The sequence below is a fragment of the Meles meles genome, chromosome X (genome assembly GCF_922984935.1).
Source record: "Meles meles chromosome X, mMelMel3.1 paternal haplotype, whole genome shotgun sequence".
Taxonomy (NCBI): domain Eukaryota; kingdom Metazoa; phylum Chordata; class Mammalia; order Carnivora; family Mustelidae; genus Meles; species Meles meles.
In genome coordinates, this window is record NC_060087.1 from 96,236,270 (window position 1) to 96,261,414 (window position 25,145).

Genomic DNA, 25,145 nt, shown 5'->3' on the forward strand with positions numbered 1-25,145 from the left:
CTCAGATGGGCAAAGGGAAACCAAAACTTCTTTTCCACCAAGTCATTTAAGTATTTACTGCATGCTGGCTACTCCAGATGTTCGCCAGCCTTGTGCTAGGCACAAGGAAGGATACAAAAGACACACATCTGGTTCCCGCCCTCACAGAGCTTACAATCTAATTGAGGGCCCATCTATTCTTACTGGAGAAGCAAAGGTGATTGTTCTTCTCAACACACAGCAGCAACTCTTCTCTCCAAGGACAAGATGCCTCCCTTCACTTGCTTTCTCAGCATTTCCACCGCCTGGCCCAGAGCATCTCCCCAGATGTAAACTCCTAGACTCACATGGTAAGAAGCTAGATGCAAACGCCCACCAGGTATGGATCTGCAGTAGTCTTCCTTTCTAATTACTGCGCTGGTCCTCTGACAAGCCCAGTAGGGCCAAGCAAAATGGTTATGAAACCGAGGAATTTGTGTTTAGGTGAGATGCACATGATCCACACTCCTATTTTCTGTCCCAGACTCACCATGACTCACTCATGTCACTTAAAAGAAAGGCTTTAATCCACATCAGAGATGCCATTTGAAGAGCAAGGCAATGCAAAGGAAGCCCACAGTGTCTCTGTATTTTGGGAGCCTGTCCAAAACATCCAAGTTAAAAAAAAATCCACAAAACCACACAGTGATTAATTTAACATTATTTCCTTGCAATGTTGCCAAAAATAAAGTGAAGAGATACGGAGTGAGCAAACACGGAAATTTGTCTTTCAATCTTGTTTTGGCCCAACATATAATCTCAATCAAAAGGAAAATCATCTCCAATCTGCAAGGTAATTATTTTAGGGTGTCTTCCCTAATTTCAAAGCAGAGAAACAACTTCTAGTTAGAATCAAAGCTGGACTATTAACAGAGTGTGGTAAATAACCACCGTGCTTCTATTGTGTGATTCTGAACAAAACGGTTGTCTTTTTTTTTTTTTCTAACCAAAACACGCAGAAAACAGCCTGAGGCCTTTAAACTTGAGCCCCTGGTGAGAAAGCACCATACAATTATTTTCCAGGACAATTTCGATTCTTCATGCCGATTTTGACTGCCTTGCTCCTCATACCTAGCTTCTCACACACACACACACAAACCTTTCCTTACCCAAAATCTTACTCTCTTCCCTTAATTTTGTCCCCTCTTGTCCATATCCTTTTCAAAACCCAAATCACTTTATGTGAACTGAACATAGATTGTCCCTCCCCACCACCCCAGGGCCCTGGCCTTCTTCGTTTCTGTCTAAAAGAGGAAAAGAAATCAGCCTAAGAAAAAAGATTTGCTGATTCCTCTCCAGTACACTGATTTTTTTCTCTTCAAGAACTTACGTTTGTCTACATGTTAAGAGTCACATAAGAAGGAAAACACTACTCCATTTATTTATTAGAGAAAGGAAGGGAAAAGATGCCTTGTCTCATGCCAAGAAGTAAAATAGTATGAACTCCACAACCTTCAGTCTGCCCGCAGCTTTAATCCCACCACTGCCAGGGTTCTGACGTCATCTTCAATCAATAACCTTGTTTCCCCTGGACAAACAGACGGTCTCCGAGGACATTTGATATGGGAAGAAAGGCTTTCCAATGCTTCTCTCTTTAAAAATACATTTTGAATCTATATATTCATCTCTTCCGTAACAACAACAGGGCAGCAAGGCCAATCTAAATCCTTACTATACCCGCAGTCATCTGCCTCTCCCAGTATATCTCAGTCAAACCCAGTTCTGGTTAAACCAAATCACATGAGTGAGAGCCCGCATGTTTCTCAAGCTACGTCCCAGAAAAATCAGTGTTACAAGGTGGCCAGGATAGACCAAATTCCTACCCTTTGAATAAATGCCTGGAAGATCTTCTTCTTATCCCTTCTGCCTCCTCTTCCTAATCTTCCCTCAACCCTCACTCTGCCAACCAAGATGAAGAACCTAAGTCTAGGAAACCTGTTTCTCTGATAAATCTCCATCAACTTGTTCCCTACAATTACTTTGAGCTGAATGGAAAGGAGACAGTTCAAAGTTTCCCTTACGTCTACATATCTACGTGCATATATATTTGTGCAGAAAACACACATGCACGCAAGCACGCAAAGCCTCCCACAGAAAGAGGCAAAACAGCCTTCTGAATTCTCTCACGTCCTCTCAGGTTGGTCCAGGTTTTGGCCTGAAGTGTCCTAGAGAACACCTTGCTTGACAGTCTCGCCACCCAGGATGCTAATTCACTTCCTCTGGAAGGTAAGAAATAATAATCCCTTTGCAGGTTATCTCTAACCTTTCAATGCATGACAGGCAAACAGTGTAAGGTCTATGGTTGAGGGCCTGGGCCTAGATTCACACTGTTTAAGTTCAAATCCTGGATCTATGGCTTATTCGCTGGCCTCATACATTTCTTTTGACCTCCTTAAATCTCACTTCATCATCTTCAAGATAGGGATAACAGTGCTCATACCCCACAGTGTTGTTTTAAAGATTAAGGGAGGTAATTCATGTAAAGTGTTAAGCACAAAGCCTGGCACAAAGTAAAGGCTCAATAAAATCTATTACTATTATTATTTCAAAGTGGCCTTTTTTTCTAGAAGACTATAGCAATTTTATGAATTAAAGTTTTCTTTAAAACCTTTATTTGCAACTCGGTCTTTGTGCAGGGGTTCTCAGATCAGCGAAGGTCAGAACTCTAAGGAGACCATCTAGTGGTCCAACTCCTTCTTTCTGTATATGAAGGTGTCAGAGCTTAACAACTGTCAGAACCTGGGCCAGAATGCAGGTTTTATGACTCCCAGGGCAACAGTTCTTCCACTGTAATATATTATCTCGCATATTAGTTTGTATACAGAGAAGATGCCTAATAAACATTTACTGAATTGAATTGACTCTGGTTTTAAGAGACTATAAACCTGGCTCAATGCTACCACCATGTTCCAATTCCATCAGAAGCCAAATGTTAACAGCAGGAGGAAAAATTCAGAGTTGAGAGAGATGTGTGTAGCTAGAAGCATGGCAGAAAGACCTTGCAAAATCTTCCTTCTTTAGGCCAAGATTTGTAGGTGAGTCAGAGAGTAACATGAACCTCCACTCATCAATGTCTCCAGGCCTACGTTCTTGGTCTTGCCAACATCAAACCAACTTGGAACTTGCCCTTACGTAAGTCCAGCACTCAGAAAAGGCTTTGAGTTGGTCCCACCTCTTTGCTTCGAGCGCTACCGCTATCTAGATTATGTTGGAAAATTATTTTAAGAACCACAGCAAGGCCTTGGCATTTCCAAATCATACTGACAGCGTCAGGTTTCTGTTTCTGAGATGGTTACCTCAAAGGTGCAGCCAACTGGATCCCAGTTTTACTTTTCTATACTCTAAAGCAATTAACTTGAACATGTTAACAGGCAACCAAGGTGATTAACCCTGAAGTGTACATGAGCAACTGAGTGACAAGAAGAATCCTGTTGCCACCACACCACCTCCCTCCACACACACCCATTTCAAGGGGGGAAGAGGCCCATCATGACATCCCATGTCTCCTTACTTCAGAAAAACGAGACGCAGTCCATGAATCAGACAGAGCATAAACTGAGAAAAGTTCAGGAATATACCTAGAAGCTGCCTGCTTTACCATTTTCCTATCTTTGATGCTATACTACTCACTTTTATTTTTGTTCCTACTTTTATAATATAAACATAACATGCAAATATTTATAATGAAGAGGGAAAAAAATGCCCAAGGTCCCAGCACCTCAACCTAAATGTTGTCACTGGCACAGATTATTTCTTTTATTTCTCTGTGTATTTGTGTTTTTACAAAGTCATGAAATATTGACATATATATAATGTCGGATCCTACATTTCACTTTCTCATAAGCACTTTCTCCATGGTATAGACAGACTGTGGTACAGACCTCATAAAAACATCCCAATGACTGTGTAATAGTCTGTAACAGGAGCGCATCAAGATTCACTTACCCATTCTCTACTTATTAAGACATTTAAATTGCTTTCAATTTTGTGCTAGTCTAAATAATGTTACAAAAACATCTTTAAGACTTAGCCTTTTTCAATATTTTGGATTGTGTCCTAATGACAGAATCCCACAAGTGAAATTAATGGGTCAAGGTGCATGAATGTTTTTTAGACAGTCCACTAAAAAAATAAAAGAAGCAAAACACCAAAGCCCCATGAAATCTCTCCTTCATTTAATGAAGAGTGCTCCTCTCCCATTTTTCCACCAGGGCAGAGCAGGACTCCTGGGAGGGAAAGAAGCCAAGAGAAGCACTGTAGTATCCCAGCGACTTGCGAAATGGCAGAGTGGAATGTGGGCTCCCCTGTGAATCCAGCTTGCATGCACTTGCCCCAAATTGCCACCCGGCCAAGAAGCTAATTAGTAAAAGCATCAGGTGGGTGAGAACAGGTTCATGGCCTGTAATGGCTTATATCATGTTTCATTTTTGCCCTTGGAAAGATCTGACAGTCAGCTTGAAGACATTCAGTTCTAGTGACCCAGCCTGCTACATTCTGAGAATTAAATCTATTAGTTTTCATATACCAATCTTCCCTCTATTTTAAAGGGTATCTTTCTGTATAGAACTAAGCATACATGACCAATGAGCCTGTGTGTGTACCTCTACTTTCCGGCCACAGTTAAGGTGGCACATTTAAGTTCAGCTCTGTTTAATATTATATGAGTTAAGTGGCACCTGTCTGAAATGGTCAACTTGTTATAGACAGAGGTTTATTTGCAGACTCAACCATAAGAGTCATCCACTGCTGAGCAGAGAAGGCAACAGGCTTAGCAAGAGCACACACCACAAGGCATTTCTTTCCTGGGCTGCTTAGTCAGAGCTCTTCTAAGAGGCCAGGTCCACTTGCCACCTTGCCCTTGCAGGTTTTTCTCTAAGCCTCCTCCATCTTGCCTCTGCCCCCAACTCTGCTCAATATGGAAAATTAATTCTCTCTCCTTGATGTTGCCACTGGACTTTGTACACAGCTCAACTGCAGGACAGTCACACACACACCATGTAGTTTCCACAAACATTTATTGAGTGTTTGCTGTAGCCAGGCACTGTCTAGGCCCTAGGGTGGATAAAAAGAAAGAAACCAGAGATCAGTCCTCAAGAAGCTCCCAGTCAAGCACAGGGGGCACAATCCAGCCAGCCGGAAGCTCTGGCAAAGCAGAGGACCCTGCCAAAAACTCTGCCCCCCACCCCTAGCAAAGCTTCCCAGAGGAAAAGACCAAGCTGCTGAATACGAGACTTCTGATAACCAACTTGATGTTGAGGAAGTTGGAAAGGGAGGAGCAGAAGATAGGACGAGATAGATCTTCGGGAGACATTAGCATTCGGATAACAGGTAAGGTCAAAGTGGGTTAGGACAGGTATGGCAGGAGGCGGAACAGGAAGGATGAAACCAAGAAGGGACCTCCGAAAGAACCCTCATTCAAGGGTCAGATACTTTTTAATTGTGGTAGTGAGAGGGAAATTTCTTTATTTACCCCAGTGCTTTGTACCCCCCACCCCCATGCCTTCAATCTAGGTGTTGGAATACATGCTCCAAGGACAGAAGTCCGCAGTTACAATGCAGAGAGGGAGGCAGAGACAGAGAAAGAAAGAAAAAGAAGGAGAGAGAAGTTAATTTTGTCTTCTAAGCTTCTAAATACCAAGGCAGAAATCACTCTGCTAGGTTAAGCCAGAAATGGAAGATCTTAGAGATCATGGGTTGGGTGAGTGAGTGATTTCCCTCTGTATCCTTCCCAACAGCTACAACGTTAACTGGTACGCGAAATACCCAGAAGAACCGCATATTGCCTATTGAGTAAATCACAACTTCCCAAAGACTTTGTGGGAAGCAAGAAGCAAGAGAAGACAAGGGATGAAAGACATAGAATAGCAAGAACAATAATTCTGTTACCTTTAGTTTCTCAGTTTTTCTTCTAAGGAAATAAAGCCTCTTTCACTTCCGTTATCTTATTTGTCCTTCTCAGCCACTCTGTGAAGAAATAGAGGCAGATGTGATTGATTCCGTTTTACAACTGGAGAAGCTTTAAGCCCAGAACAGATAGCTAATGATAACTCATTTGACCAAGGTTTCACCCTGGCATACTTGTGGGGTCAGGATCAGAACCCAGGTCTGGTGACCTCCCCTCTGCAGGGTTACTCGACACAAATCTCTGTGGACTGGACTCTCCATTTTTGAGGAGGACTGTTCACAAGAGAAACTCGTTAGGAAAGCGAAATTCTCTCAGGACTCTAACAGTATCTTGAGCAAGCCAGGGCACTGCACCCATAAGAAAAAATCTAAGACATTTTCCTGTACCAACACTGGAACGGTGAGCTATAATTTGCAGTGGTGCTGCACTAAAATAATCAGGAGTTCCCTGTTCTGCTGCACCCCTTTCGAAGGGAGCCCCATCTGCCTTCGGTCTGGTTTTTGTGTCTGAGTGGGGCTCAGGTGCTGACTGCAGGTGTGGCATCCAGCAGGTGCATGGACGGGAGCCAGAGTTTCATATCTTCATACCAAAGGGCCTGAGTCACTCCCTAAAGGCAGCCCCTCCTCCTCACACTGACTTGCAAGCCCCGGGAACCTGTCTTGACCAAGTTGCTTTTGCAAAACTAAATCTAGACTCTGCCTTCCCAGGAAGGCCTAGGGTAAAATCAGTGAAAAGTGCAAATCTTATAAACCAGCCAACTGAAGCTAGTGTAGGCATATGCCGCAGGCATAGCATCAGGGGATATGTGTGCAGAACGACTGTTCCCCTGCTAGCTATGGAGAAAAGGAGGACCACAGCAGGCCCATGTTATGTATTTAGCTACAGAGTACTTAATTCTATTGGAAACTGCCCTAAAACCTCACGCACAAGTATTCATTCCTCTAAAAAACACAGAGTACGGTAGAAGGAAAACACTAAGAATCCTGGACTCCAGTTCCCATCAAGACCAGTCTCCTTCAGGCTGCCAAGAGACAACCACTTAGCCTAGTCACAGAAAGTACCAGGTCAAAGAAGTCATCACATTGCCCTCATGGAAGCCCAACTGAGAGCCTGGGGCAGACAGAATGCTCTTTTTATTTTATTTTATTTTATTTTATTTTATTTATTTGACAGAGAGAGAGGTCACAAGTAGGCAGAGAGACAGGCAGAGAGAGAGATGAGCAGAGAGCCCGATGCCGGGCTTGATCCCAGGACCCTGAGATCATGACCTGAGCCGAAGGCAGAGGCTTAAACCACTGAGCCACCCAGGCGCCCCCAGACAGAATGCTCTTTGGGGATAAACGGGGTCATCCAAATTTCCTTAGCTGCAAAAATTGTTTGCTCTTAAAGAAACAATTTGCCCGTCCCAAAGACACACACACACACACACACACACACACAGAGAGAGAGAGAGAGAGAGAGAGAGAGAGAGAGAAGAGCAAAGAGAAATTAATTGCAGGGGGGAAAAAACCCAAATGTTACCTTAATAAAATGGCTTATTGTCATTCACCATATTTCTCCAATTCATATGGAAAACTCAAATTAATAAGCTTTGGTTTACAGCTGGTGATCCCAAAAGTAAAACTGTCTACTAAACTAAAATGTTATCACTGTATATAAACAGAGTGAAACAAAAATCTGAACTGAAAACCTAAGTGTAATAAAGAGGAAATTAAACTTCTTCGAAATAGGCTATCTAAATAATTTTCCCCATCTGTGATTTTTATCTTAGTTTGCTGTCACATGGAAAGAAATGCCATTAATTGAATGCAAATCCTGCCCCTTGAAAACAACCAAAATGAGTAAGTGATGTACTAATTAGCTTCCTAATGGGGAAGGTTTTAATTGAACTCTTCTATAACAACCTTCATCAAAGTTTCCAGGGCAACTTCATAAAAGGATGTCAAACCTGGCCCACATTTTTATCCCCTTAAAAATAATTCTCAATGCACAGAAACACAGAAAGCTTATTTCTCTTCAATGCTGTTAACACTCAGGCCACTACATTTTCTGATGTCAGCAATCCCCTTCCCACAAATATTCCAAGTATGCACCACCGTCATTCTCCTTTCAATTATGTGGTTTCTCTGCTCCTTTACTGATTGAGTCCAGGCCTCTTGGATAATGAGAAGCATGTGCAGGGAAAATATGCTCTTAAAAAACACATACATCAGTTTCATCTGCATTTTGAAGGGGGGAGATCATTTGTCTATATCAAAAGGATCAAAATGTGAAGTTTGCTATGGCATATATAAAGGAAGAAGAAGATCGGCACCAATGCCTAAAGTTGGGGGGGCAGTTATGGTCATCTGAAGCAACACCAGTAAGAATAAGGGAGACCCCCCCAAAATCCACCCTTTCTAGCTTGGCCACATGTATATTTAATGTTATCTTAATGTTGCTTTGGGGGGTATCTGAGTTCTGACATACGCATGGAAATGAGCCACGAATTGTACAGCAAGCATAAATATTCCATCATTAATAAAAACCAGCTGTGTATAAAACACTACAATGGCTGGGTTTCAGTTACTGGCTATCATCAGTATGTGTCACAAGCAAATATTATTCAAAACTTTCTCCCTTAAAACACACACACATTCACACAGAGACACACACAGAAATTTGCTGTACTCTTTTTAATCTTTTGGAAGCACTCTGAAGAACTCGCTGATCTCTATGGCACATTTCAACTAATGTCTCTTTTCGAATCGATTTTTCATCACCCTGGAAGAGGCCAGAGTCCTCTTACTAGAATTTCAGCTTACCACATAGAATGAAAATGTTTAATTGTTAAGAGCCAAGAGAGTCAATAATACAAACGTTGGGATGATCAGTTATAGTCAGTAAGGCAATGGGGCACCAAAGGGTGTGATAGGTTATAAGAGAGCAAAGCTCATTAAAAGCAAACACCTGCTCAGGACCTTATAATAAACGGGCTCTGCCATCATGCAAACACCTTTCATCCAATGACCTCGAAGCATGTGTCCAATATGAAGCATGCCTAAACACCTCTGTGAAGTATTAATATCCCTGCTTCCCAGAAGGGTAACTGAAGCTCAGAGCAGCTAATTCATTTACGCTTGGTCACATGGCAAGTCAAAGAGGGTTGGGCACAGAAAGCACAGATCCTGGCTGCAAGTCACACAGTCTAATGGTATTTCATGCAGTTGGGGCAATAATGAAAGTGACTTTACAAACGTCAAGGGCAGCCTATAGAGTTAAAAAAAAAAAAAGTAGATTTTCAAAAGCTATCTTCGGAGGTATTAGGAAATATATCCATCTGCATTTTCCCCATGAATGCATATCATTAAAAAATGTACTTAACTTGGACCTTTCTAAGGACTAAAAACCCATAATTCACTTTCCTATTCGGGTTAAAGAAATACAATCTAATTTATGATGAGCCACTGGTTTCCAGGAATGAATTCTCCAAAATGGAGATCATATGTGCATTATACCTTCTCTTTATCAAAGGAAAATTAAAGGACCGGTAACTGAGCTTCCACCGTACAGGGAAGGCCTCAAATGAAGAACCCATTATGTGTGGGTTATCCTGCCACACCTACATCTCTTTGTCTCAAATCATAAGTTCCCCTACTATTTTTTAGTCTAATTTCAACATATTACTTTCAAAGCCATGAAACAAAAATTTGTGCCTTCCTGCTTTTCCTTTCTCATTGGGGAAATTTTATAGTCCACCCAAATTTGTACTTTTTTGATGGCATATCATGATACAGTGATTTAAGAATCCATTGCTAATGGTTTAGACAAAGTAAACAGTGGAACCTAGTTTTCTTTTTGCTTAAATAGAATGAGGGAGGGTAACAGGAGGTCAAGGGAGTGGACTGAACAGCCTTGCTAGATACATGAACACCCCTAAATCACAGAAAGGGCGAGGGATCACTTACTAAATCTAGAGACTAATTAAATACTATTCTCTCTTGGCATTCGAGGAACAGACATACATGATTCTTCATGCGTACTTAGTCAGATTCTCCCTTCATTTTCCCCCACAGGTTTAAAAAGTTAAGTCTTAGGTGAGCACTTATTTAAAAGAAACTGTAAATTTCTGTGACCCCACCCCAACTACATAAAATTCATGTTAAGCACAGAAACAAAGACTTGAAAGGAACTAGGAAAAATGAAAGCGGGTGATCTGTTAGGGCGATGGGATTCTTGATGAAGTTCTGGGCAGGATCCTAGCTTTTTAATTTGATATGTTGTTAAAATACAAAGCACAATGCATTTATATTATATATCCTTTAAGACTTTTTTTTAAACATCCAGATGATTACATGATTGCATTTTCTAACAATCGTTACGCCTCATTCTAGTAGGAATCATTCACATTCACATCACAAGTAGAGATGTAGGAAGGGAACCATAAACTTTTGAGAACTGGTTTTCAAAATCACCCTGTCCAAATTCTCACAATTTACAGAGGAGGACGTGCCAAGGGTGGTAAACTAAGTTAGAGGTGGGCCTAGAGCCCACATCCCAATCACCAAGAGGCTCACTAGGAAAGTTTATGGCAGATTCTTCTAATAAAAATGGCATTAGTTGCTGCTATTTGCCAGAAACAATCTTCTGGATCTTGGGATTATTCAAATACAACAACTAGAATTAAACTGTTTGACTTATGTGGGGTAGAGAGTCCCATCCTTAGACTTATCAAAATCTGCGAAGTCTGATTTATTTCCAGAAAGTCATACTAGCTCCCTTCTACAAGTGGTTGTAGGCTGGAGCTGAACGTGGCCAGCATTATTACAAGCCAGAATGATTTAGACAATTAACTCCACCCCATGTAACAAAAAGATTTCAAAGGCCAAACAATCGCCTCACTTAATTCAAGCTATAGTCATTACAACAAAATTCTAATGTCTTCCTTTATGCAATAAATATGTTTTTGAGAAGTCCCAGTTATAGTAAATTTGTATATATCAAGTCATACCTCAAAAGCACAAACTAGGAAAGCTAGTTCTTTCAAAGAAACCTGTAGTGGATTCTTTTATAAAGCGAATGACTTCTTATTTTCCTTCCTTTTCCTTTTCTTTTAAGTTCAGATTTTGTGGTGTGCGTGTGGAAGGGGCAACTTCCCTCCTTTCTCTGGGTTAAAAGGGGTCAGAACCCACCGTGGAGGAGAGCAGTACAGGATGCACAGCCTGTTTTAATGCCCCCTTAGTTCCTGGGACCAAATTCTAACCTTTGACTTGGGGGTGGGACCCTAGATTTTGGACCAAAGTCCACAAAAGGCAGCAAGGAATGAAGAAGTAAGCAAGACTAAAGACAACACATCATAGAAAACCACCAACAAAAATTCCTGGGGACAGGAAATCAATGGAGCACAATTCTGAACAAATTGGTTTAGTCCCAAGCTAATTAACTTGTCAAGCAGATCTCCAAACCCACTGAATCCACGGGGGAAAGAGGTGATGTAATAGGAGATTGGGGAACATTTACCCATTTACCCTCCTAAAAGGCTCAGCCTGACCACACACACCTCTCTCCACCCCTTTCAGTGGGTTTTAGCCACACTTAATGGGTGCAAGGGACAGTTTCTTCCAGACAGTCCCTAAGAATAGCCTGTTCTCATGCATTCCAAATGCTCAGTCTCCATGGAGGAAGCTACCTGGTCACAAGCATTTCCCAAGAGGGAATATATCCCCTACTTCTCCTCACTGGTAACATCCTCTTCACCCCAGCAAAACAAAACAACTTCTAAACATCCTGAGAACTTAGGGGGAGTTTTTGGGGAGAAAGGAAAAGAAACCTTAAGAGGGGAGTAGGAGAGTGTGAGAAACTCCTCTTGTCTCCAAATGGAAAAAAGGCCTTAAAAAGCTGGATCAAAGGAAGAAAGGGGGATGGGGGAGACAGGCTGCTTAATTACAAAGACACCCTTTTAAAGAAGGCACAGGCCCTGGGAGAGGGCTCTTAGGAGAGGCACAGAAGCAGATGTACCCACTTAGAATTCTGGCACTCAATGGGACCTCAAGGTCATAGCATCCATCCCTCTGTGTTCTGAATAGACTGTTCTTAGGCATTCTAGAAAGAATCTCATTCGCTCTTTACAAAACTTAAAAAAAAGCAACTCCACAAAATGCTTTGGGTATGCATCTGTCTAATAATTCCTACTTCACAAACCAGAAATGAGCTTTCAATACCCAAATCCAAAATAGTATGGAATTTAAAATTTCCTTCTAAAATATTTTAAATAGGTAAGCAGATCCACAACTTTCACATAAAAGTTACTCTGCAAACAAGCATGGTCAGAGGTTTACTGCATATCTAGACTATGAAGTTAGAAAAAGCACTTTCAATTTTACAGAGCTACAGAGTTTTCCAAAGAAAGAAGTATCTTAAAATGAAGTATGATGTAGTGCCAGAAAGTGTCTGTAAATGACACCGGATAAACCCATACAGAATAACTGGAACCTGAGTTATCATCTGTAAATAGATGCAACTACTCTACAACCACCTGGCTATTAAAATGTCCCAGGCCAGTTATAAAATGTAGTTTGGTCAGGCCAACTATTCCCTCCCAGCTGATCTGAAAGACGATAGCCTTTAAAATTGTCGCCCTGTGCCGTTCCTTCTCTCCGTTCGTGCTTTCCTTTCCTGTTAAAAGCAACCAACACAACTATTTTAAAAAATAAGTAAATAATTTGTTCCCAAATAAACGATGGGTTGCTGACAATTTGGTTACAGGTCTTTGAATACCACCACCCTTCTCATTTGGCCATGTTCGCCCAATTGGAGATAGGTGGGAAATGGGAGAAAATTTATCCTGCATCCAAAATGGTATTGCAAAGTATTCTTAGCTACTAAACAAGGGTGCTGAAAGGTCTAACTGAGAAGGCTTCACAAAGGCTGGCTGGAGATAGGGCTTTTCATAAAACCTAGTTCAAGGAGACTTAAATTACCTTAGCCCTCCATTATTGAAGATTATGGTGACTAATTATCTTCCTCTCTGAATAAAAGAGAGTCATATTTTAAAAAGTTTTAAATGCCTCCCAACTTCTAGTCTTAACGTGGGGGTGGGGAACAGAAGGAGATAGGAGAACTACATCCAACACAACTCCAGAATTCTTTCAAAAACACATGCTAGAGACTGAAAATGCTGTTTCTCACAAACGTCCGCTTTCCTCTCTCATTTAATTGTATCTAGTCCCTTGCTGCAAACTATTATTATACTACTATTATTGGCAATTTATCAGGCTACAAAGGCTGTCACTCTCCCGTCTCACTTTTCCTTTTGTTTCTATGTATCGATAAATCCATCTTGCTGTTGAAGCACCAGTGTACAGGGACCCAGACTTGGGACCCTCAAGACACCTGCATGATCCTTTGAAACTGGTCACTAGCATCTATAAACTAGATACTGGGTAATTCTGTCCTCACCACACACACACACACACACACACACACACACACACACCGAAAGGAGTGTAAAATTGTAGATTACTCCCAGACTTTTAGACTTCAAGAATTCACAGCTCCCGGGGGAGGGCAATGTGAGCCCCCACCCCAGCTCTAAGCATTCTGGAGGAACGCATCTAGCAATCTGAGATAAGCGCAGACATTCCTTCTGAGGTAAATGAAGACCTGAAGTTCCCTCATTCCTTTTGTGCTTAATTACCTAGAGACCCACAAGGACCCCAGGAGGCAAGGAAGTAAAAGTACCATGAAGTAGTGGTACCCACTAGCATCTCTGTAGGACGAGAAAGGAGCGCACACTCTTTAACCGATTTAAGTTGCTGCTCATCCCGGAAAACTCACGGCCAGCTGCAAAGAAAGTAGAACACACGGGCATCCCCACACGCATCTAGATCGACTCACTCACGCCGAGGGCACGATCAAGTTCATGCCACCATGGATTCCTGCCCCAGTTCCCCGCGAAAAGTAACCATGCGTCTCCTACCCCTGAAGGCACCGAAGACCAGGTGACGACTTTCTGCTCGCTCAAGTGGCTTCAGTCCCGGGCCGGAGGCCAGGGATGGGCAGGGGGAAGCCCCAACTCCCCGCTGCTCCGCTCTTCGCTGCTCCGTCCGGGCTCTCCTTGGTGGCAGTGGACAGGCAGGACACCGGGCCGGAGGGTGGAGCAGCGGATGGTCGGAGGCAAGACCGGCTGGAGGTGGGGGTGGAGGGGGCGGTAAGAACTAAGAGAAGATGAGGCGAAAGAGAGCGGAGATGGAGGAATTAATCAGGGGGTCTACTAGCTTGGGCAGCCAGAAAGCTCCTCGGAAGGAAGGGGCGTGACTGCGATGAAGGCAGCTCCTGGGCAAAGGATGGGAGGTAGGGGAGGGGGACGAATGGGTGGCTTTTCTTCTTGCGGTGAGCGGCTAGGACCGCCCCGGAGCGGGAGGGTGGACTAGAGAGTGGGGCGGAGTAGAGGGCGGGGAATGGAGGGAGGGAGCCGGCCTGGAACCAGGGACTGGGGGGGCGGGGGGGGGCGGAAGAGAGGCGGGGCCAGAGGGCGGGGAAGTTTCAAACAATTGAACGGCGGGGCCCAGCCACTCTGGCGAAAGTGGGGGGTTCCTAACTCTTGTCCTTCCAGTAACGTGGCTTAACGCGCTCGCTGCAGTCCTGAGAGGCTACGCAAGCACTGGCTGGGAGGAAGGAAAGGGTTCTGCAAAGACTACAATAATAATCTACGACACCAGCGGAGCGGAGGCGCGTGGGAGAGCCCGTGCAGCTCCCCGCCCCACAGCGGGAGGAAGAAACACAAATAATAGAAATGCTGAAAAGCAGCTACTCGCAGAGCCTGCTCAAAATAATGCAGGAAGGAGCAGCGCTCCTTCGTCTTCCTTCCCCTCTTGCTTCCTATTACCAGCAGGCCCCCACCCAGGTCTCAGTTCTGCGCGACACCCTTCTTTCTTCCTCCGCTCCCCCTAGGCTCCCCCTTCCCACCCCACCCCCGCGTCCCCGCCCCGCTTCCCTTTGGCGGGCCGCGCGGGGTACCGGGGGCCTGGGCGGAGCTCCGCGGAGTCTCCGCCTCTTGGGAGGGCAGGCCTGGACGGAGCAGGTCTCGAAGAGTAATCCCACCCACCAGTCTTTTGCTGCTACCGATTGGCGAATCCCAGCTCAGGATTCGCTCCCGATTGGTCACTTGCATCGTCGATCCGATCTTTTTGTCCCACCCGCCCTCAAAATTAATAAAACTGAACAAGAGACTATTGTCTAGTTCTCCGTTCTCCCCCAGCTATTGCTAAGAGAAAGAAGAGACGGTTGGCTTCTCAATCTGAGAGAGGGCGACAAGTGTGTCGGCTGGCTCCCGTACACCTTTGTGGCACTGTCCGGCCCTCTGGCAATAGGTAACTTTTCTTCCCCCTTAATTCTTTAGGCTAGGAGGGGTAAAAAGTACGCGAAGTGCCAATGTGGTGTTCACGTTTCCCCGCTGCCCCCCCCCCCAAAAAAAGATACTGCCTGAGAACACAGGGTTGAGAACAGCATCCTGGGACACTGAAAATCTACCATTTTACATCTGGGAAACAAAAGCACAAAGCAACCGTGTAAGGTTAGCAGAATAACATGAAGTTTGGAACTAAAGGAAGAACTCATTTTGCACCGTAGCACTTACCACCTAGTTGTGCGACATTTGTTGAGTCACTTAACTTCTCTGAGCCTTGATCTATCTTTAAGTAAAGGCTGTAAGACATTCCCTATTAACGACACTGATATATGAAAATAAAATGAATCGTGTGTGAAAACTCTGTAAACCACAGAGCACTTCACACATGTATGTCTTTCTCCCTGCATATGTCCCATGTCCAGGGACCAAACATATTGCTCCTCTGTTTGAAGCATCTACATCTAAGGTGTGTAGGTTTTGTGGCTTTATTTTTAAAAGTCAACTCTTTTTCTGCAGTTTTGAGGTTGGATATGAAGTCAGATCCCTGCAGTTAGAATAATAAATTGCCCCCTTTCTAACCAGGGTGGGTGAGATTTCTCTTTTAAACAGTTCTGAAGTGGCGCCACAACCTACATCTATTGTGGTGTTGGTACTGAAAGAGGAAATCATGCTGTGTATCTCCAAAGTGAACTTGAGAAAACAAACATGAGGGAACACTTACCGTGGAAATCACCATTCTCCACAGATCCATATTTCCTAGAAAATGTTGCAAGGTGGAAATGAGCTTAATTGTAAAGGTCTTGGCAATGCAAAGCTATTATAATGAACTCATGCCAATAAAAAAGTGACATCCATTTCAAGCCTCCCAAAGGAAGCCTTCTGAGAGCCATGGGTCAAGGCATGCAAGAGGAAATGGGCTCAAAGGAAACACTATCTCACTGTGAATGGGGTCTCCGAATATAACGGGGTCCAGGAAGAGTAATAAGCTGGTGGCATGCTGTGCGGTAGCCTGGGTATGCAGGGTGCTCTGCTAGGGCTGCTCAAAGATTCAGAAGCAGGAACACGAGCAAAGTAGATTCTTGGTGTGATTGAGGTTATGGGTGAGGTGAAGGTATTTGGGTGATTTTTCATGGGGAAAGTAAGATTTTGAGTGTTCAAAACACGGGCACCTGGCTTGTGAGGCAAGGGAAGATTATTCCACCCTTATTTGGAGGGGTGGACTGCGGAGCTAGACTGGATAGGTATATGCTGCGGACTACTACTGATCACAATGGCAACAGGATATTTGTTAAAATGAACAATGCTGGTCAAATGGAAAAAGTAACATGCACATGGTAAAATCAAAACTGTACTGAAAGGAGTAAAAAGTTCCTCTCTGCCACTGTTCTCACAGTCCCTTTCTCCCCGTTTCTCTCTGCCTGTGTACAATCTTCAAAACATACTATTTACATAGAGATGTTCCGTTTTTGCCCCTTCTAAGTGGGATCATCAATCACAGCACACCTTGCATTTCTTTCCTCAGCAAGGTCTCTTACTACTCTTCCATCTCAGGATAACTTCCTTTACTTCATTCTTTTCCGTGATAGCTCAGTGTTCCATTGCACAAATGTGCCAAAATTCCTTTATGCATTCCCCTATTGAGAGGCCACGGAGGCTAGTTTCCATCTTTTGCCATTACAGAAAACGCTGGGAAGCAAATCCTAGTAGCAAAGGCATGGTGGCTCTTTGTCGGCTGTCTGTCCCCAGCTTTGAAGTTGCCCTCAAAAGACTTTGCCAGCCTGTCTTCCCTACAGCTATGGGGCCCTTCATGCAATGGAAACCCCTAAAACACTTAAATCCTTTAATACCCCCTCCTCAGATCCTGCCTGGGGCATTGCTGTTCTTCTCTAAATGTGAATTTCGATGGAGTAGAGTGAGCAAGAGCTCTGAGTTTAACGGTCGATTCAGGCTGTGCGTGAGTCACTTCTTAGGCCTGTGGCAAACAAACAACAGGTTTTTTGGTACCTAGGCTTGGCCCAGGTCTTCAAGCGTCTTAGGTGTTCCTTTTCTCCCGCCACGCAAGACTTCCTTTTGTTTTTACCCTGAAAACCCTTGAGTTTGTTTAAACTGGGCTTGAATTTAAAGTTATGCTTTGCCAGCTCTACTTAAAAGGAAGGGGGAGGGGGAGGCCAACATCAACAAACATTGATCAAGCTGCTATTATGGACAGGACTGAAAAAACAAAGAGGGATGAGACTTGGCTCCTGCCTTCAAGGGTATATACAGAAAAAGACAACTAACAAGCGTAAGCTAAGTGCTAAATGAATGGGATTGACAGTAAAAGCTGTGGAAGTTGAGAGCAGGGAGCGAAAACTAGTTCCAGAGAGTGAGTTTATACAGCAAAGTATGCCACACACATTTAACTAATCCCCAGAGCATCCCTGTGTCTTCATAGCCTGACTATAAAATATGGAGAGGCCTCTGGGGGATACCAGGAGAATTAACCACTAACTGTAAAACACCTGTGTAAAGACACTGGGTTGCCTAAGTACATTAAGACCCTCTGTATATTAAAGATGGATATAATGATCATTTTAAGCTTATAAGTAAAGAGCCTCTACACCAAACCACCTGTCCTGTTTGGCCTTTTTTTCTCTAATAAAATGCAACTCCTCCTTTAACATGCAATAAAAATCAGTGTCTATGCTTTTTTTTTTAAAGGCAACTTAAAAAATCAGTTTCTCCCTTAGAAAAACATTATGCTAAGTGAAAGAAGCCAGACACAAAGGGACAGATGTGTGATTCCACTTATATGAAGTGCCTAGAATATGCAAACTCATGGAGACACAAAGTAGCATAGTGGTGATCGGGCCCGAGGGGAGAGTGGAATGGAGAATTACTGTTTAATGACCATAGTTTCTGTTTGGGATGATGAAAAAGTTCTGGAAATAGACTGTGGTGATGGTTGAACAACATTTGGAATGTATTTAATGCCCTTGAATTGTATGCTTAAAAATGGCTAAAATTGTAAATTTTACTTTACATGCATTTTGCTGCAATAAAAAAAATTTTTAAAGGTAACAACCCTCAGGCTAGGTGTCAGGAGACAAGACTGATGATGGAAGCTACCTTCTTGGCAGCAAAGGGGCCATGTAGAGGGGGCAGCTTGGTTAACACCATGGGAAATGCAGGCCCAGTGTGTCCAGAACTTCTGAAAGAGAAACCAGAAGTGAAATGTTTTAATGTAAAATTTCCTAGTTTTTTAATTTTGGCAATTAAGAAATGTTCTAATTCTTAAAAATCTGCCCTTTGCATGCAATATTTTGCCCAGCATATCAGAAAAGTAGGAAGGAGAATGTGGCTCGTAATCTATTTCTCAACCCCTGGCTAGGTTCTTCTAGAGGAAAAGACCACAAAACCAGAGTGCTTTGTATTGAGTGGCATTCTCCTCCACCCACCAAGTCAACTGGGAGTGTGAAAGGAGCACATCTTCCTCTAATTGCCTGGTGAACAACTAAATCATTTAAATGCGTCAAGAAACAAAAGCAGAAGGAAACACGTACACCAGGGAAAATAAATCCTAAGGATTTATGGCTCCGCATAATTCTCCCCTCCCCCTCCAAAAAAGCACCCTACAAAATACATAAGCCAAACAATGAAAAGTAGCCTTCTTGAAGGCATCTTCTAAACTCACTTCTATTTATGCACATGCAGAAGCCAGCTGATCAGAATATAGCAGCTTTATCCGAATGTGAGAGGAACAAAGGGACACATATGCAATACAAACTCTTCGTTTTGGATCCCGCCTCCCCCTTCTCCACCCTTTGCAAGCATACAAACACACACGCACACGTGCGCACACGTGCACATGCACACAAAAGGTCCAGACACAGGAAGTTTGAAGCCTGATCCATGTGTGGAAAACAGCAATGTGGGAATTCAGGAAACAACCACCACCACTGCGCTCCAAGGCCAAGACCTGCTCCAGCATCTGGGAGCCAAGTTGCTCCTGGGATACTTGTGGGCCCCAGCATTCTGGAAGTAAATCGGCTGTAGAAAAATAAAGTTGCCTGCAAGACTATTCCCCAAGCACTTCCTAGGGTCCTGTTTGAGTAACCCGGGTTCGCCTCTTTATGATTTATGCAGGGCTTCACTTCAACTTAACTAAATACCATATCTCCTTCAGCAGCTTGAGTTTCTGGAAAGGCCCTGGCTGTCCATACTTCTCAGTAGGGTTTGTTTGCAAAGCCCTAAGTTAGCTGGAGCAAGAGGGAGGTGGGAAGACCTAGGAACACATATCCAAGTCTGCACTCCAAAAGGTAGGTGGTGGGATGAGAGAAAAAAATATGATTATTCAATGATAAAAAACAAATCAGTGAGAGCAAGTCAGAGACAAATCAAATTCCTGAGCCAGTAAGCTCTTTAACTGTATAGAGTTTGCAGGATTTAAAGGATGTCCGTCCTCTGACATTTACCCTTTGCAAATAAACTCTTGATTAATTCGGCTCTCTCTCTGTTTCTGTAGTTGCCAGAGTGTCTGAAAGCTGTTACCCCAGTTGGAGGAGAAGAAGCCTGGAACAGGAGTGGAGATTTATCTTCCCTGGCACACTGCCCCACTTCAGGAACTACCGGAAGAAGGTAGGTCAACTCCATTCCGGTGTGATTTAAGGCAGGCCCACCGTGCCCTCCCCAATCGGCCTTCCTTCCCAGTCTGCCATGGTCCTGTGAGATTCACACAGGAAAGACCCTTGTTAAAGTGCAAATATGTAACCAGGGAAGGGTTAAATATTAAGCCGTCTTTGGTGTGTTCTGATGGAAAGGGTATAGACTTTTTGGAGTCACTAGAGCCTGGATTCCGGTCACAGCTTACCAATGAGGTAAATAGCTTAACCACTCTGGGCCATGGTTCCCTCATGTGTAAATAGGGGATAATACTTCTTCCCCCACAAGGAGTTGCTGTGAGAATTAAATGAAATAACACATTTAAGGTTATCTATCATGATGCCTGGCATTTAGTAGCTAGTTAACACAGTTTATTTCCTCATGCCCCTCCATTCAATTTTAGGGAATCCCAGGGGGTAGGACAACAGGTTTGTGTAGTGGCCTGCAGGATTTAAGGCCCTCATAATTGCTCTTCCCTAGGAACCCTGCTCAGAAGTGCAGTGTGGTACTAAGTATATGGTCTGAACACCAAAGGGACCTAGTGATATAGTCTTTGTTTTGTTGCTCACTAGCCGTGTGACTTTGGGTACATTTGGAGCCTGTTTCCTCATTTGTAAAGTAAGAGTAATAATAGCACCTATTTCAAAAGGTGGAGGTGAAGATCAAATATATAAATATTAGTAGATATTGTTAATTACAATGGTTTATACAATGCGCTGACTAGTTTACTTTTTACCCCAAGTAGTTTCTAATCTAAACCAGTGGATGGTTTTAGCAAGCATGTTAAAAATCCTTAAACAGCAACAGCTATGTGTTCCTGGCTTCCTGGTCTCAGCTAAGGAACTTGGGGGTGATGCTGGAGCAGCTATGGACATCTCAGTTCCAGGCTGTGGGACCTCCTCCCCCAAGATTTTCAGCATTTGGGCAGGATGTGAGCAAAAAGGAACTCCTGGGAGGGCCTGCGAGAGATCCAGGGATAATTGAACATTCTCCCTGTGGAGTGTGGGTCTGGGACCCTCAGGCCTCCAGCTCTTTAGATCCTGCATTTTTGCCCTGTGCTAGAACTCTTCTTGTACATGTTATCCCTCCTGCCAAGGACACTATACACACCTCCCTCCACTCTACTCTCCTCCCATCCTTCCCCTTGCTCACTGAATCGTATTCATCAGGCCTCAACTCAAATATCACTTCTTTAGGGAAATATTCCCTGAGCAGTCACCTCTATCCCTGTCTCCTATTTATCTTTAGATTTTTTTAAATTTCTTTGACAGAGAGAGACACAGTGAGAGAGGGAACACAAGCAGGGGGAGGGGGAAAGGGAAAAGCAGGTTTCCCCTGAGCCGGGAGCCCTACATGGGGCTCTAGCCCAGAACCCTGGAATCATGACCTGAGCTGAAGGGAGAGACGGTTAACCACTGAGCCACCCAAGCACCCCTCCTGTTTATCTTTAAACATTAGTGTGAATTAGGTATTCCCTGTGATAAACTATACCAGAAGTGGTTTAAACATAAAAAAAAGATATTTAAATTATTCAGTAGGTGAATTCTTTAACTTTGTCTCCCAATTTAGAAAATTACTGGTCCAGGAAGAAGCTTCAGGCTTATTCTGTAGTTTTGTGTGCCCCCTGGTCCTCTCTTGCCTATCCCTTTAGTCATGGTCATGGCCCGGCCCGAGTTAGTTGTTTTTTAGAATTATTCCTACTCTAGGTGGGGACATTGAAGTAGATGATGCTTGGGGTTCCTTGCAAGTCTCCACTGCTGACAGTTGTCAGAGTGCTGACAAGTTTTCTGAAGGCTGGAGTGAGAAGCTTTATCAGAAGTGCCATCCACATCTTCCTTCCTCCCAGTGCCTTGATCTAGGTGTATAATGGAGAGTTTGAAGAGCGCTGTGGACATGTGGGTATGAACAGTTTCAGCAGAAGATGGTATGTTTATTTGGTGTCTAGCAAGTGAATGCTTCAGGATCAGAAGAAAGGCATGACGTGAGTGCTGGAGAGTAGCTGAATTAGAAAGGCATCAGTGCCTTTGATGGCAAGAAGATGGTTCCAGATGACTTTATGGATGGGGTGACTTCCTATGCCCATCACAACCATAAACCAGGAATAGATTTTACCAAAAGGCAGCCTAGTACAGTGGAAGAAACAAAGAGATTTTCATTCGGATAGAACTGGGTTAAGATCCCCACATTCAGTTGCTTATGTGACCTTAGATAAATGACTTAACCTCTGAAGTCTCAATTTTATAATCTGTTGGCTGTGTATTAGGATCCACTATGTCTTCAACACTGTTCTAAGCACTTGGGATGCATTGCAAAACAAAACAGGCAAATGCCTATCCTTATGAAGATTACATTTTTCAGGGACGTGGGAATGGTGGGTAGACCTTTAAATCTGTGAAGATTCAGAATGTTGTCTACACAGTTCTGGAATATGGTGAGTACTCAATAAATAGTAGCTATTATTATTATTATTATTAAATAAAGCAATCACCATCTGTGAAACCAGGTAATTTCTAAACAAGCTTAAATTGCTATACAAAGGATTGTCAAAAAGAAACAAAGAAAAAAACTCAGGTGAAGCCAAGTAATTTCTAAGAGACAGTAGATGGCTTGAACAAAGTACTTGAGGTTCTTGCAATATGGTAATAGCAGGAGGCTTGTGTGAGTTTTTCTGTCCTAAGTGGTAATGTTCTTCTACTATGGTTTCCTCAGCAGCAGTTCCATTTGTGGCAAAATTTAGCCCAGGGTGGACCTAAGCGGTAGGTTGATCCTCCATTTGGATAAACTTTCCTCTGTTACCTCCAGGCAATCAAAGAGCATAAATCTGGGATCATAACATTATCCTACGAGCTCTCCAGTCATACTCCTACCCAGGTGACATTAACCAAACAAAAAAGTTTGGTGTTCCAGCCTTGGTGTACTAGTCCCATAGTCTCCTTTCTAGAAGCATAATGTCAGAAGGGGGAAAAGAAGGGAATACTACTCATAGGTTTTCACGGTTCATAGTTCCTAGCTTGATAAAGAAAAAAAATGCAGTTTTTACCTTGTTATAGAACAAGAGAACCGCGACTTAACGTTTCACAGTTTATGTAGTTCATTTCATGAGGTGTCATGTTTCGTGTACTATCACATTTCTGCTCCCCTCCTGTGCTGGAGTGGGACAGGCATTGGGTCAGGGGGTTAGGGAAGCATGGTGCGCCATGGACTTCCTCCTCCTTACCCTGGGCTTCAGGTCTGATCCTAGTTCCTCTATCAGATTACTTATCACATTGTTTTGTAGCTATTTATTCTCTGGATTCCCAACTAGACTTTACGTTCCCTTGAGGTCACCGACAGTGCCTTAATTTGCTGCTGTATCCCCAACACCTAGTATTTATAACCCTTTTCAATTCTCCCATCCTACTTTGTGTTTAAATCCAAGACCAAAGCTATTTTTCTCAGTATCTGTGACCAGCCGAGCAGGTAGTCATTGTTCTAGTATATCCCTCTGCACCAGGAGAAAACCCTGGAAAAGCCAATCTCTGTGGCTTTACCAGGTTACCCTCGACATTTTAAAAATTCATCTTCCCATTTCCTTGGAATACAGACTCTGGCTTCAGAACTGTTTCCATTTAAAAGCCTTTTAAAGGGGCGCCTGGATGGCTCAGTGAGTGGAGCCTCAGACTTGGTTTCAGGTCCGGTCATGATCTTAGGGACCTGACACCCAGACCCACATCAGTCTCCCTGCTTCCTGGACAGTCTACTTGAGTTTCTCTCTTTCCCTTTCCCTCAACCCCTCCACCAAGCTCTTGTGCATGTGTGTATACACAGGCTCTCTTACTCTCTCCCTAACATAAATAAATAAATCTCTAAGAGCCTTTTCAATTCCCAGCCTTCAGAAATCCTTACATTTCCTCACAACTGTATCATCCTCACCTTCTAATTGTTCATTTCCATCCTAACCGTTCCCGCTACCAAGTGGGTCACCTCTCCCAGGGATGTACTTCTTGGCCAGCCATTTCCCACCTTGATGTTTTCTCGCTAAGAACACAGGCAGTTGTGTAAACATGAGCATTGCATTTGGAATCTTGAGAGATCTGAGCGTGGCGCTGTTGCTTGAAAGCTGTGCGAAATTGGACAAAGAGCTCAACTCTTCTGAGCCTCTGTTTCATGACGTTGTAAAACGTAAATGGAAATAATCTCCATCCCATTTTAGGATCACACTGGCCTGTGAGCTTCAGATCAAGCAATGATTGTGAAAACACCTTGGAAACTGAAATACACGGTTATTTTTAGGACACCTGTGGTAAGCACTGTTCCCACCCACACTAACCCTTCCTCCTCCCAATTAGGCACTGAGCATTTATTCAGTCTTGAACACTCTAGCCCAGGGCAATAGCTGGGTGGGGGAAAGCATTGTTCTTCCTATCTTCCTGACAAGTTGATCTCAGCTTAAGACTTGTTGCCCTCAGGTCTTTTCAGTCAGCATGGGGGGCGGGGAGCCCGTCCCTTGGTTTCTCAAAAGCATATTTGTCAGGTGTGCTTTAGATACTCCAAAGTTGTACCTTCTGACCTGCTTTGTGCTCCCTAGTGGAAAGTGGTTCCTGTGGGGGATGGGGAAAGGGAACATTTCTACCCTCTTCCTCTCTTGCACCAGAACTCCCAGTGTCCCCAGACTCCAATTTTTCAGGCAGAATTTCTTTACATCCATCAGGGTGTACCCTGGAAGGTATCTTAGACTGATCCCAGGCAGGTAAGTTACATTTTGCAGAAATTTCACTTATTCCCAAAGTGCAATCTCAGCTGCTTGGTAATTAACAAAGCACAGGACTTTCCCCTGCCTTTGTGGTCAAAAAACAGCCTCAGCATTTGCCTCTTCTTGACCTCAGCTTCCAGACTGCCTTTGGGTCTGTTCTGAAAGCTCCTGGGGGAGTTCCCCAGCTTTAATTTGGCCAGATGCTCAGTGTCCTGCTCAGATCACACTCACCAGTTTTTTTTTTTCCCATTTTGAATAGCTTTTGCACAGACCCTTAGATTCACCCAAACCTGCTCCCCTCCTCCAGCTAGCACTCAGTGCGCAGAGTACTGGCTCTATTTGCTGGCAAAGGATCTCTGATTAGAGTGTCTTGGTTTTAGTCTGTCCCTCATTCAAAAATCCTCTTCACATTTACCGGAGAGGGTTTCCATTGCCAATATTTCCACTGCTGATTCTGCAGT

At 43.5% G+C, this 25,145-nt stretch overlaps 1 protein-coding gene and 1 pseudogene across 5 annotated transcripts in view; one reads left to right on the plus strand and one right to left on the minus strand.

Moving 5' to 3' along the window:
• Positions 1-14,283, minus strand: part of AMOT (angiomotin) — a 60,014-nt gene extending 45,731 nt beyond the window's left edge. For 3 of the 5 annotated variants that reach the window (XM_045996000.1, XM_045996001.1, XM_045995999.1), the window contains exons 1-2: positions 13,881-14,283; positions 5,905-5,982 (exon numbers count right to left, since the gene is read on the minus strand). The gene's annotated coding sequence lies outside the window, so the exon portion shown is untranslated. The remainder of the gene's footprint in view (positions 1-5,904; positions 5,983-13,880) is intronic. The other 2 variants (XM_045996004.1, XM_045996002.1) reach the window with 1 other exon arrangement.
• A 2,124-nt stretch (positions 14,284-16,407) lies between these two features.
• Positions 16,408-25,145, plus strand: part of LOC123934720 — a 127,805-nt pseudogene continuing 119,067 nt past the window's right edge.